Below are 14,346 nucleotides of genomic sequence, written 5' to 3' on the forward strand. Positions count from 1 at the left end.
ATGGATTGTTTGTATGTTTTCTGATTTACATAAATCCATACAAGTCTGCTAGGCACTTCACACCTTTATTTTTACTTTCACATCTGAAGTACAGCAATATGGATAGATAAGGTGTGTATTTAAGATAACAACATGAACAGACACATTCCTGGAACTATAGCTATTTAAAAGTGACACCAGCATCAAGATACTCATTCTTATTCTGGGAAGGCTTTAAAAAACAATCACTTGTTATGAAACTAATTGCACTGCCAAATGCTTCTTAAGATCATATGTAAAAATCATCATCTTCTCTACATTTTACTGTTTTAAATCAAGGAAAGTAATAGACTTTGTGATTAGATTTAGAAGTTTGGTTTTGATGCTTATAACCATCTAGGTTCTAAAGTGAGTAACATTCCCACACTGTATCTCAAAAAGATGCTATTTTGTGCATTACTAAGGAAATACAAAAATGACATGTAAGAATACCAAACTTCAACCAGAATTACAACATGGGCAAAGCATGCTTAACTAATGCTTGAAAACATTTTCTAAACCATAACATTTTTAGCGTGGAATGAGCATTATTTCTCTCCAGGTGTCTATTCCTTTCCAGTTCCATGTCATGATTATTGGCTCTTGCTAGAACACTTCTTCCCACTGACACCCTTCTCTTCCTCCAAGGCCCAGCCCAAATTCAGCCTCGACCACAAAGCTTGCCCTAACCTCAAGCAGTATTCAGTTCATTCCACATTCCCACAGCACTGTCACTTACATGTCTTGAGCACCAAGGTCATCCCCCCATGGATTACTCAGCTCTATACACTAAAGCAGAAGATCCTTGAAAAATCTTGGAAAGATCCAGAAAAATCTTAGCTACCTTTGCCTTCCCTAAAATGCTTAACACGATACCTTGCATAATGTGTTGCAGGTACTCACTGAAGGTTTGTTTAGCTTAAAATCCTACTAAGCTACAAAAATGATCAAATAAATAGAACTTAATGAGGATATATGCTTTAATTTCCTTTCATCATTTTAAATATACTCTTCTAGATCTCACTTCCCCATCTCTCCATATTATCCCAGATAAATCCTACTGCTTCTCAATCACTTTCTAGTATGCAACATATAATCTAATCCATTTTAAATCTTCAGTGTCATATCTTATTCAAAGAGAATCCACACAACCCCACCTCAACCCCAGGCCAGCCAAGAAAAAGAACATAATCCGTTTTTCTCAATATTCTTCCCAGTTCTTTCAATTTTCTCCACTTCCTCCCTCAACTTTCTAGTTCCCACAAATCAAGATAGGCAGAGGAAGAGGGAAAATGCCCTATGCGCCTACTTCCATGGGAGTTTACTGGAAGGCCATGAAGCAGAATGATCCGTTATCCTTGTGTAATTATTAATACCTTCTCTCTTTCTCAAAGGCACCCAGTTGAGACAGTACATTTCAGCTTTAAATTACAGCAAGCATAAGGGGCTGCCCCCGCTGCCCTGCATAGCTCCTTGGCATGGAGGATGTATTCTAAGGCTGACCTCTCTACCCACAGTCCCCTCATATGGCAAGCTCTCCCTGTTAGCAACCACCAAGATAATTCTAACCTTGTTACCTCCCATGGTGTCCACTTGGTCCACAAAAAAACACAAACAACAACAACAAACCCCTCATGTTTTCTTACCATACCAAACAGACAAATGTCAACTCTTTCCATTGCTACTCTCTCATTCAAAATGCCATCCCACTGGCTCCAGTTACCCAGTTACTGGAGGCCTCAACCAGTGCCATTGCCCCACTCAGATTCTGAGCTGGGGCTGGGTAGACTTTCCTTGGCAGTGTGGCCATTTCTGCCACCTTCAGATCTGGTCACTTCCTTTTCCAGGAAGGGGAAGAGAAACTCCTCGGGTTCTGGTTGGCCCTCCATAAGGAGCTAGAGTAGGGCTACCCACTCGGGTATTAGTTATTTTATCGAGTCTATGTTCAGGAATGCCCCAAACTCTAGATAACTTATGTCATGCTCCCTCAAGAACTCTGGAAGGTGTCACTGCAGTAAAAGACACAAGATTCTGTAAGCTTATTAAACATCCAGACAAGACGTTAAATACCAATCTACACTTCTGGCAGACACACCCAAATTCTGGGCTGAGAACAAAAGGTCCTTTTGGGGGAAAAACAGGGAAATGTCACAGAACTAATTCCAACAGTTTAATAATTCTTCATCTGAATGACACTTTTATAATACTCTCTTTTCTAATTTCTGTTATATCTGGGAAGCAGGTGCTGCACATCTATTATTTTACTAAGTCCCACATCCCTCCTTAGAATGCAAGGATATTTGTTAACCTTTATTTTCAGCTTTGGAGCTTTAGCGATATCTATATTCTATATCTTGGGCGGGGCAGAATAGTTACATGAGTAAGATACACACATCAAATTCATTAACTATACACTTAAAAATGGGTGTGTTTTAGTATATAAATTATACCTGATAAAGTTGATTTAAATCAGATCTGGTATCTTACTTCGGGACAATGCCAAGGACAGCCAGCTAATGTAAAATGTAATCTCTTAATGAATGTTGAAAATGTATCGGTAATAAACATAACAAACTTACAGCCTAAATCAGATTCTAAAATCCAAATCCAAGTCCAAAGTGTGTACCCACTGTCACAGACACATGGATAATTTTATCCTATAGAAATATCTGTAAGTATTCACAGAATGAAAGAGCAATCAGCATGTTTCTTGGGAGGTCATGACCTAAAACAGGTGGTCAGTTTGACTACTATAAAATATGAATGCAAATTCATGTTAAAGATCATTCTTTGCCCACTTTTCCAGTATTTTCTCTGCCTACTAACCATCTTTGAGGAGCTTACTTCCCTAATTCACTAATATCTATTTCTAAATCACTTTTCCTGATCTCTCTGGCCAATTTTTCTCTTTTGAATAAAAACTCTATCTGAGAATATCATACAAGCACTTCACTCTTGAATAGCCCTCCTCAATTCCTACGCTTTATGGGATTTGTTTCCTACTTTATTCCTTGTATTTTCAAGCAATTAATTATATTGCATTTCAATATCTTGAGTTCAATAATTTCAACCATTTTTTTCCTATCTTCAATACCACATCCTTCACCAAGGTGCCAAAATATTCATATTTAAGCTGCTACCTTGGCTGTATTTGTTGTTGTTGTTGTTACTTCACACCTCCTAAAATACCAATGAATGACAAAGGCAAAGATATCTTTTTTTTTGTATATTTTTTTATTGGAGTTCGATTTGCCAACATATAGTACAACACCCAGTGTTCATCCCATCAAGAAGGCAAAGATTGCTTATCATTTCACCCTATACCTGAAAAAACATAGTTGGATCATGTGACTCCAGAGCCCTACTGCACAATTGTCTTTTACATTTAAAAATACTGCTACTAAAGCACTGTTCCTGGCTCAGTGACGAAATGTGTCCTTTCCAAGGAGATGATGTTTGGTTATGGGCTGTGTAGGTCTACTTGCAAAGCCTGTAAACACCTCATTTTAATGGGCTTTTTTGACTCTTTTCCAGTTATTCCCATACCCCAAATGGTCGAGTAGTTGCTTTAAATTGTATCAGACTGCCTAAAAACCAACCCTCTTTCAAGCACTGTTCTAAACATTCTACTTGAAGTTGATCCAATCTAGCTTATGATAAATACGTTACTGTGGCAGCCCATTATCGCTTGCCTTTCATATACAGATTTTGTATCATGGCATCACTTATATCTGAAAACACAGTTATATAATATTATATTAATATCAAAGGTAACCCATTGGTTGGAAGAGTTCTAGAGTCCACATACAATATTTGCAAATGTTACCACCTCACTGCTTTCCAAGGAGGCTTCAGCATCCTTCTACAACACCAACATGAAAGCATTTATATTAAAAGCCACTAAACCTAAAGTCTTCCCATACTGTATATGCTGGCCTTTCAGATTACTTATTTCATTTATCAGACGATAACCAGAGAGAAAAAGGTCTCTACAAAATATGATACAATGTGGGACAGTATCTTTACTTCTTACTCTTAGACCTTGGGTATCCCCTGTAGTTTCTTTCCTCATCAGGAAACCGGAATAATTGCACTAGATTCCAAGGTTGTGAAAATTGATGCAAAGTATCTTAGTTGAGACCTACTAAACAGGAGGCTTTCAATAAATAGCACTTAATAAACTACTCTATTCCACTGACACCCTTACTCTAGTACCCTTGGCAATCCAAAAACAGTATTCATCTATGATCTTGTTACCTATCACATTTATGATCTCAGTCTCCCTTCACATTCCACTAATTTCCCAATGTCTAGAATACCCTTTCTCCATTCATAAAATTGACTCTCACTTGTCTTAATGAAAAGATTTAGCCAGGGGATTATGAAGTTAGGGGGCAAGGCAACAGGGCAAGGATCCACCTAAAATCACTGTTCTACTAGATTTAACACAGTAATGTATGCCTACTACATCCTAACTTGGCATTTATCTTTCTTCAGTCTTTTGTGAAGCCCATGAAAGCCAGAATCACAGCCTTCCTCATGCCCTATAAATATCATAAACAGGTCCTATGAAAAACAATCAGCAGAGAAAAAGATACAACTAATGAATTATCTCAGAAATCAATTCATGAGAACTTATCACATGGGGGTTGGGGGAGAATAAAACTAAACATCATTTTGACCACTGATAGAAAGTTAGTTTAAAAAAAAAAGAAAGAAAGAAAAAGCTAGTTTTAAACACGGATTTTCTTCTTCTCCTGATTATACTCAAATGAATTACTGGCTCAAAAACCATCTAAAAGATTAACACAGATTTTTTTTTTTTTTTTTTTTTGCCACTACATTCTCAAATTCCAATAAACAGCACGATCCCTTCTCCAATGAACTACTTTTTTTATACTTTTGTTTTCTCAATTTCAGTAAGAACAGGTGAATTAAAGGTAACTGCAACCTATCAACGATAGTTATGCATTCTTCATATATTTTTGAAAGAAGTTTGATTTAGGGGAAAAAAATGCAATTTGTAAAGTGCTCTTTTATTGTCCCCCCCCCCCCATTGGTTTCCAGAAGACCACAATGGAATTCCTGATTTGAATGGGTTACCACTGTTAAACCCACATAATTTTTATTAAATATATCTTATTTATAAGGTGAAAAGCTGTTTGCTGCTTTAAACAAACACACAAATGTCTTTCCTAAAGCGCCCCATATCTGAAAATGGTGGTTTGACCAATATTAATCATAAAGCCCAAATAATATCCATAGGGCAGTTTAATTATGGCACAATAAATGAATGACAAGAGCATTTTATTTCAAAATCCCTGAGCTCTAGAATCTGAACATCTATATCTCTTTCATTCCAGATTTAAGAGTTTAAGGCATTCGAATGCTACACCATACTTGTCTTTCCATTATAGACACTGCTTTCAATGAAAAAATAGCTTAAAAACCATGAAATGAAATCAATTCCACATAAAGCTATCGTAGGATTCTGATCTCTAATCTGACTTGTAAATTAGATGTGTGTAACTTCTACTACTCAGCAACCCACAGATCTTTTTCCTAGCAGGATGGCTATGTTGGTTGTATTGCACTCTGACAGTAGTGGCAGTGGCACACTGTCAAACTGAATAGTATATGCCTTGAATAAAATAGTATATGCCCTGAATAGTATATGCCCTGAACAGCTTTCAAGGTAAGTCATGAGGGAATCTTTTTCTGTTTGTAGATGAGCTGCATGAACTATATAAAATATAATCTATGTTTTATATCCTGGGATGCTAGAGTTTTTGTTGAATGTTAAGATAAAAAAAATGTTGAAGATACACCGAAAAGAAAAAAAATGGGATTCAACATTGAGAATCCACCCACTTCATTTCCCAGAACTGCTTTCAAATCCTCTACAACTGGAATAAACGGATATAAACCAAAAGCAGGGGCTCTAACCAAATAAGATTTTGATTTGGTTTAGAGAATACTCTGATGTCCTGGTTTTCTTGTGATGCAATGGTTCTAAAAAGTACCAGTGTATTTTCAATTCACACTAAAAACATGTGAAGTGACTTTAGTTAACATGTCTAAAGATATTAATTTTTTAATTCAACTAACTGTTCTGTAGTATTGTATTGTATAGTGTGACTTTCTACTACTATTGTATTCAAAAGCCTAACAAAAAGGATGTTTTCTTAGAAAATTCTGGGTACAGCAGCTTTTTACAAACTTTTTACACACACTTTTTTTTTTTTTTTTTGAGAGGCAGGGAGGGAGGGGCAAAGGGGAGACAGAATCTTAAGTAGGCTCCAAATCCAGCATGAGCCTGACACAGGGCTCTATCTCATGACCCTGAGATCATGACCTACGCTGAAATCAAGAGTCGGACACTTAACCAACTGAGCCACCCTGGCACCCCAGAAACATATTTTATATATGCTGCAGGAGAGCAAAATTTCAAGAATCCCCCAGAGCAAAAACTGTCTTGTGAAAATGATAGTCTTTAACCTTTTTAGGTTATTTTAGTTGAATCAGAGGTTTTTCCTTACTGTAGTTTCCTTAAAGTAAGAGAACCCAATACTAAAAAGTGGTAACTACATAAATTCCATAAACAGACACAACCTTTAAAGTTTGATTACCAAAGCAATTACTGTGTATTATAGAATGATAATACATTACACATTCCCGGAGTTAAAGATCAAAGTTACTTCAACTACCCACTCCCACACACACACACAAAAAAAAAAAAAAAAATCATTTTTTATTTAATCATGAAGTCCTTGGAATCATAGGGCTTGATGCCATTTTGGTGTCACACTCTGCCAGTCATCCAAAGAATATGCCATCCTTCTCTTTCAACTTCTTTGTCTACTAGTGCATCACTGGACCCAGCAGGCAGCTCACTCAGACCATTTCAGTAACGGATTTTGGCTCTGTGCATAACAGATGAAAATCTTTACGAAGTATCCACTTTGTCTTACAGCTGAGAGATTTGAACCTGCTGCAGATGTCACATCTAAATTCTTGAACGGATTTTTATCATCAGTGTCACCTATAAAACAAGACAATGTCACCAATAGCAGTGTCCTAGAGAATCTCTATTTCAGTAATGCTAAGCTTTCAGCATTATGACTGACAGTGATTTATTTGACTAAAACAGGGTCAGCAAACTGGAGCCCATGGGCCAAAATTCAGCCACCTGTCTATTTTTGTTCAGCCATAATCTAAGAACAGATTTTGTATTTTTACATGGTTGAAAAAGTTTCTTTAAAAAAATTAATATTTTGTGCCATGAAATTGTATGAAATTCACATTTCAGTTTCCATAAATAAGATTTTACTGGAACGGTAGCTATTCACTCATTTATGTATGTCTCTATGACTGCTTTCATGCTATGATGGTAGGCTTAAATAGGTGCAACACTGACTGTATGATCCATAAAGAAGAATACCTTTACTCTCTGGTGCTTCCAAAAAAAAAAAAAAAAGAAAAAAAAAAAGCTTGCCAACCCGACCTAGAGGATATCTATCAAGTAGGTAGGTTAATAGGACACCTAGTGTCTAGTGTCTGTCGCATTAAGAACCTGAGGTGCAATGACCCAGTTGGTCCCTTATGTTAACTTCATCCATTTGTTTAACAAATACTTCTGGGGAAGCCTGCCACTCCAGTGTAGACAGTTAAGTTACTCTGCTTTCCACTTTGGCTCAGCCTTGCCTCAATCCATGGAGTCAATATTCTCCTTGGGCAGGAAGAAGACCAAGAAGCTCGGCTTCAAATCAAATACCTTTCCAACGTTGGCCTCTTCTAGATCCCTGGATTTCTGCTTTATGTCTACCATTCTCTGTTAACAGGTTTCCTGCACTAATCTGAGTCTTAAAATACTCTATTTCCCCCTAGAGACCCTTGGGTAGTAAGCAGAGTCACAGCAGTCATTGACCGATCTGTGCTGGCTGATAAGCTAGTTCCAACCGTGCTGTGACAACCACCTTGTAAAAATGAATTTGTTCAGGGCCCTGTGGACAGTCTGCATATTCCAACATTCTCCTGGCCTCCACTACCAGTTTTGATCATGAATGCTCCTGGAGTTCACAGATTTCCTTTTACATTCAAACCTCTGGCCTACACATCCATTCCCCACTGGCCCATCGTTCTGTTTCTTGAGCTCAGTTCACACAATAACCAAATAAGAGCACAAGACATTTTATAAGACATGGATTTCCCAGCCTAGAACCATCCATGTTAAGGCATGTCATGTTTTAGCAACTGCTCCAAAAGGGAATTTATCCGCCCCAGCAGCATTCAGAACCCCCTTCTCCTTTTTCCCTCCATCACTGCTAGTTAGCCCAAAGTTTCTGTATCTGCTTCATCTGAGAGTGCTACCCATCACCCTTTACCCACTTGGACTGCTCAAAATACCTGTGTCTCTTGAGCAGTGCCTCGGAATTACTGCCTTGCTTCTATCAAAGCTTTAACAATCCCATTTCTAGTGTAAGAGAAAAAGGAGGGTTTTCTTGCCACTATCTGACAACAATGGGGAAATGTATTTGGTTAGACTCTCAGCAGTGAGATATAATCCCCCATGTGAATAGTCCACTATGAGGCTATGCCCACACTATAGAACCCATCTGTAATTCATATTATATTGTTGCAAGCAATTAATTCACAAACATATTCGTAAGTTGTAGACTGTACTAAAAAATAGCCATGAAATGTCAGGAAGACTTTATAGCAGGACAGATTAGCCTCATGTAAAGACTTCAGAGAAAATGTTCATTTTCAGCAAAGTGAATTTCACTACAACCCTGACATATAGACAGCCATGGTGAACAACTCTGAAAACTGCATCAATAGCTCTAACACAAACAAATGAGTAGTATCAGAAACGAATAGGCTGACTGAAATGACCATTAACTGTATCTCAATTCTGAGTAGCAACCATATAGGTAGCATGAAGCATAAAAATGAAAATCTTCAACAACACATACAGGAACCCTATGTCCACCTGGGGAATGACATAGAAATGCAGCAAACATACCCTTACCACCAAGAAAAGAAAGCAGAGGCATGTAGACTATACTCCAAAGGAATACGTAAAAGATTAAAATTTTAGAACTTTATTCATTTGATGAATCTAGCCTCCTTCCCTTAAGGGAATAGTTCACACTTTTTAGTATCAGGACTCCGTTGTGTTCCCAAAAATTGAGAACTCTCAGGGTGCCTGGTTGGCTCAGCATTTGAGAACCTGCTTTGGCTCAAATCATGATCCTGCATCCGGCCCCCCCGCATGGAGCCTGCTTCTCCCTCTGCCCCTGTCTCTGCCTCTCTGTGTGTCTCTCATGAATAAATAAATAAAATCTTTAAAAAAAAAAGAACTCTAGAGTTTTTGTGAGTTATAATTATCAATATTTTCCATATTAAAAATTAAATGAGTTTATACATTGTTTTAAAATTTTAATGGCATGTTTAATATGACAAATAACATATTTTATGAAAAAGTACTTTCCTAAAAAAAAAAGGTAAGTTTCTTTCATGTCTAATTTAATAGAAGACAGATGAATTCTTATATCTGCTTCTATATTCAATCTGTTGTGATACATTTTGACTGTAACAGAAAAAAGAAGTATATGTTAATATTAATTGTGCCTTTTCAGATAGTTGTGAACATTCTCCTTTGATACTACACCAAAACTTGACAAGTAGAGGAGTTTAACAGTTATCTATCATATGCAACCTATTATCACATAAACTCTTTGTATTGTTACTTGTGTTTTTTATAAGGGTACCCACAATTTTGTAAGATTGGTCACTTTGAAAATATCGGTTTCTTACATTACGTTTATATTCCAAATCTTGACATAATTAATTAATTAATTAATACCATAGCAAAAACTCACATTTATTAATATCACCACCTATCTCATCGGAAAAATCTTTTAAGTACTGGGAAGCTGTCAAGGGCACAGCAGGTAATACAAATTTTCCAAAATTTTAATTTTCACTTGAAAGCTCAAATTTTATCATTGGCAACAAATATTATCAGTTGTTTTCCCCAAAGTGACAGGCTCACTTTGTTCATTTTCAAGAAAATGACTGCCAAATATCTAAGTCTAAATGATCATAGTTTGGTGATCATTATTATATGTAAAAATGATGTTCCATGCAAAATATGACTAATTCAGCTTACAACTCAAAAAATCACAGAAGGGTTTTCCTGTGTCAACCAATGTACTCCGGACATACAGCAGAAATGTTTTTTGGTTATTTACCCCATCACAAAGAATAGTCAAAGTGTACTCAAGGATCAAGATTTAATAAAATCATTTTTACTGCTTCATCAAGGACATTCTTCAGTGAAACTGGCTTTTCTGTTTTGTTTTTTTGTTTTTTGTTTTTTTTTTTTTTTACTGGAGGAGCATGGTAGTAAAGAATAAAATGAGTATTAGTATAGTCTCGTGCCAGTGCCATTTAATACAAACTAAGATGCCAACAGTTTTATCCACCACTGCTTTAGTATCAGCAAGGCAAACATCAAAGCAGTGGAAACAGCAAAAAGTCATTACTGCTATGAAAATAATTTTAACCTCACAATCCCCTTCAAGGCTCTTGTGACTCACATGGGTCTGCACATCACAATTTGAGAACTATGGTCTTAAGGAAACACTGAAAGCTATAAATGATAAGCTGCCATCCCTAGATCCATAATAAATATCCCCCAACATATTATATGTAAAAAAAAGAATTATATTAAATATCTATACAAATTTTTTTTCATTTTAACTCAAAATTGGCCCAATGCACTCTGAAACTGCATTAATAATGTAATACCAATTAACAAATAATGAGCACTTGCATGTATTAACTCATTAAATCCTCATAATAACTTTACTAGTTCTCTGATAATATTCATGCTACCGAGGAGGACATCTGAGGGACATAAGGGGAAAGTCACTTGTCTGAGGTCACAATAACAACCATCAGCATTTATGGATTCAGGTATTACTATCCTGCATACCTCATCTCTTAAGTGTTTACAACAACCTACTATCCTTTCTCACCCTTTATTATTCTTGACACTTTATCCATTTCACAGAAGAAAACTGAGTCAAGAAGGCAAAATTCCCTGCCCAACGTTATCCCAGTGCTCGATCATCCAAGTCTGTCTTAATCCAACAAGTATGCTACATATTCTCTCTATGGCACATATCAGTATACCCTGAATACATAAATAGATCGATGGTTACAAGTCTTCCATAGCTTTAAACTCAACTAAATAAATAAATAAATAAAGTAAAATAAAAAATAAACTCAACTGAGCAAGACCTCTGTTTGTAAAAATGTTTACTAATTTGATTATTTCTGTCTTCCAACAGGACAAAATCTACTTTCTTTTAAAATAGTCTATGATCTAGGTAGATAGTTCACTGATTTATTAAACACTTATCTGCATACAACAACAAATCAATCCAGCTAAGATTACTCTAAGAAAACTGAAACCCAGAAAAGTAACTAACTTCCCCCAAAGGCATGCTGTTCATAAATGGTACAGGGTCAAAATCAGTTTGGACCGACCCTGAAGCCTAAACTCTTCAATCACACTGCCTGCATGTATTTAAGAAGGTCTCAGGCAATGACCTAGGAATTGCTCACAAGGTCTGGTTACAGAGCTTGCTGATATCATATCCAATTTACCCAAGGCAATCAAGATATGAATCATCTTGTATTTCAAAGACCAAGAGACAAAAAGAAAGCTGATATATGCTGAAAATAAAGAGACATGTTCTCAGGTGCTTTAGGTAAAACATCGACAGGTAATGCTGAAAAAAAGAAGTCAAATCCACTTTAGGTAGGTATCAGCACACATCTCTGTAGCTGAGATAACCCTAACTCTGTTTAAAAACAAAACAAAAAATGCCTGGAGGAAAACACCGTTACAGCTACACAGACTATCTACTCTTTACACAACAGCTTTCAGATGCCAGGAGCCAAGGAACGCTACAAATGTAGTAAATGACAGAAGAAATAAGTTTCCTAAAGCTTTCCTAAACTCTTATCAATCAGCAAAATTTTCATTTCAAGTAAGAATTCATAAAAGCCAAGGGTTATGCCCCAGTGCTTATTGCTATTTTGAGGTCCTACATCATAAGATACTGCTTAATATCAAACCCTAAGGGGGACTGGGAAGGAACCCAGCTCAATTCATCTTAAACTTGATGTAACTCAAATTTTAGGAGGTATAAACATCTTGTGATTGGACAGAGGAGTGTGGCTTCCATTTCCAACAAATTATATTCTCGGGGCACCTGGGTGGCTTAATGATTGAGCGTCTGCCTTTGGCTCAGGTCATGATCCCCGGGTCCCGGGATTGAGTCCCACATCGGGCTCCCTGCATGGACCCTGCTTCTCCCTCTGCCTGTGTCTCTGCCTCTCTCTGTGTCTCTCATGAATAAATAAACAAAATCTTTACCAAAAAAAAAAAAAAAATTACGTTCTCAAGGAATCCACATACACATCTGACATTTGACAGGAAGGTGACAAAATGGAAGGCTGTGGTATACCACCTAAAAGGGCAGAGCAGCACAGGCGAGAGATGAGCACTTATACTTGTCACAAAATACCACATTCTGGATTCCCTTTGTGGCAAAGGAAAAAAAACAACTACGAAGCATATTTTACCTCTGCCCATCACAAAAAAAGAATCACAATCTAGTAATGTAAAAGCAGCTTAGAGATATATAGAAAAAAAAAATCAAGATTGAGGTCATGTCTCTTGACATGCATCATTTACACTTAGGATTCCCCCATTTATCTGAATTAATTTCATGTACCTCATTTCATTCAGATAATTGAAGTTTTCCTTTTAGAGTTGTAAAATGTTACCTCAACATAATTAGTAAACTGTCCACTTAAAAATACCACCACAAAAAAATGTCATTCCCTCGTCTCTACACAGACATATACTCCACTATCATTAAAAGTATGAGATTCAGGCCTATACAGGAAATGTAGTTCATAAGTCCTCTTCAAAAAATTAGCACAAGAAATTCTACGAGAAAAGTTATGGTCATTACCTTTTTAATACAGAGTGTTAGCGTTACTTGTTAAAGGCATGGTTAATTTGGGTATTCAATACATGACTGACTACTGTTCTGAAACCAAATTAAAGGTTTAGACTACTAAAGAGTTTGATGACTTGCCTCAAAACAATAACTAGGATTGTATGGACAACAAAATCCAAAGGTCCCTCTTTTTTATGAGCAGGCACTTAAGGGCCTTTTAATGAGAATTTACTCTTTAGTAATATAATTACTAATGAATAAAAAGAGGGCCATTCAACTCACTTCTTTATAGTGCCATAAAACTTCAATATGTAAGAAATAGTATATATACATGTTAATCAAACTCAAGAAAAATTGAAATGTGCAATACCTAAAAATACATGGTGAAAATTATATACCTTTTCTTCTTAAATAAATGCCCTGCCAAATGACTGATGAAGCTATTTTTTACATGGATTTGCTTATAACTTAAAATATACAGACTGTATGTAGTACTAATGATGGTGATGAAATGTCTAAATTTTTATGTGAATTCAAAATTTCCCATATATTGATAACAGACTTACTGTTAGGATGAATTTTATATTAGTTAATATTTATTTACCACCTGCTATGTGCCAGGCACTGTACTGAGTGCCGAGGACACCACCAGGAACAGCACAAATTCGGTCTCAACACTCGGGGTACACATAGTCTAGAAGGAAAGACAAATAATGAACATATGTGCTATGGGAAAGTACAACAGCTACTTGGTCAAATGAAAGCTCAAAACTGAGAGAAGAATAGGTAGAAAAGGCAAACACTTAAAAAAAAAAAAAAAAGCTGCCACTGAAAATGGTGGATAAAAATCACCCAATACATGACTCAGACTCCGCTAAGAAGGCAAGGAATCCTACAGCTGTGGACTCCGGAAAGGGATCTAAGTAATGACCAGGGTGTTGTAGAGCCTGATGCGAATGAAGAGCTGACCTTCAGAATGGGCTCCAATCATAAGAGCCAAAGAGCCCAACTTTCGGGTAGCCTATTCTCAGTACCTAAGGGGTCAATCTGGTTAAGTGCAGGTCCTGGAGGCAGTATCACAGTATCTTGCCAACTTGCCCCAGTTGAAACAGAGTCCCAACCATCCACCTGTGACAAAAACAGGTCCCAACTCCCTGAGGGGAAGAGGTGATGGCAGGGAGAGTCAGATGACCAAGGGTTCTTAAGCATGCTTAAGATAAGGTTTCAGGCCCACAAGGGATCTGGAATGCAAAAAGAAACAACACAAGAAAATATATCAACT

General features: G+C 36.7%; 1 protein-coding gene across 9 annotated transcripts in view; it reads right to left on the reverse strand.

The window, feature by feature from the left end:
- Positions 1-14,346, reverse strand: part of QTMAN (queuosine-tRNA mannosyltransferase) — a 426,509-nt gene that overhangs the window by 407,536 nt on the left and 4,627 nt on the right. For 3 of the 9 annotated variants that reach the window (XM_077861605.1, XM_077861607.1, XM_077861610.1), the window contains exons 2-3: positions 14,099-14,305; positions 13,672-13,758 (exon numbers count right to left, since the gene is read on the reverse strand). The exons of the other annotated variants lie outside the window; for them this stretch is intronic. The gene's annotated coding sequence lies outside the window, so the exon portion shown is untranslated. The remainder of the gene's footprint in view (positions 1-13,671; positions 13,759-14,098; positions 14,306-14,346) is intronic. 9 annotated transcript variants of the gene reach the window in all.

The sequence above is a fragment of the Canis aureus genome, chromosome 20 (assembly GCF_053574225.1).
Source record: "Canis aureus isolate CA01 chromosome 20, VMU_Caureus_v.1.0, whole genome shotgun sequence".
In the NCBI taxonomy this organism is placed as follows: Eukaryota; Metazoa; Chordata; class Mammalia; order Carnivora; family Canidae; genus Canis; species Canis aureus.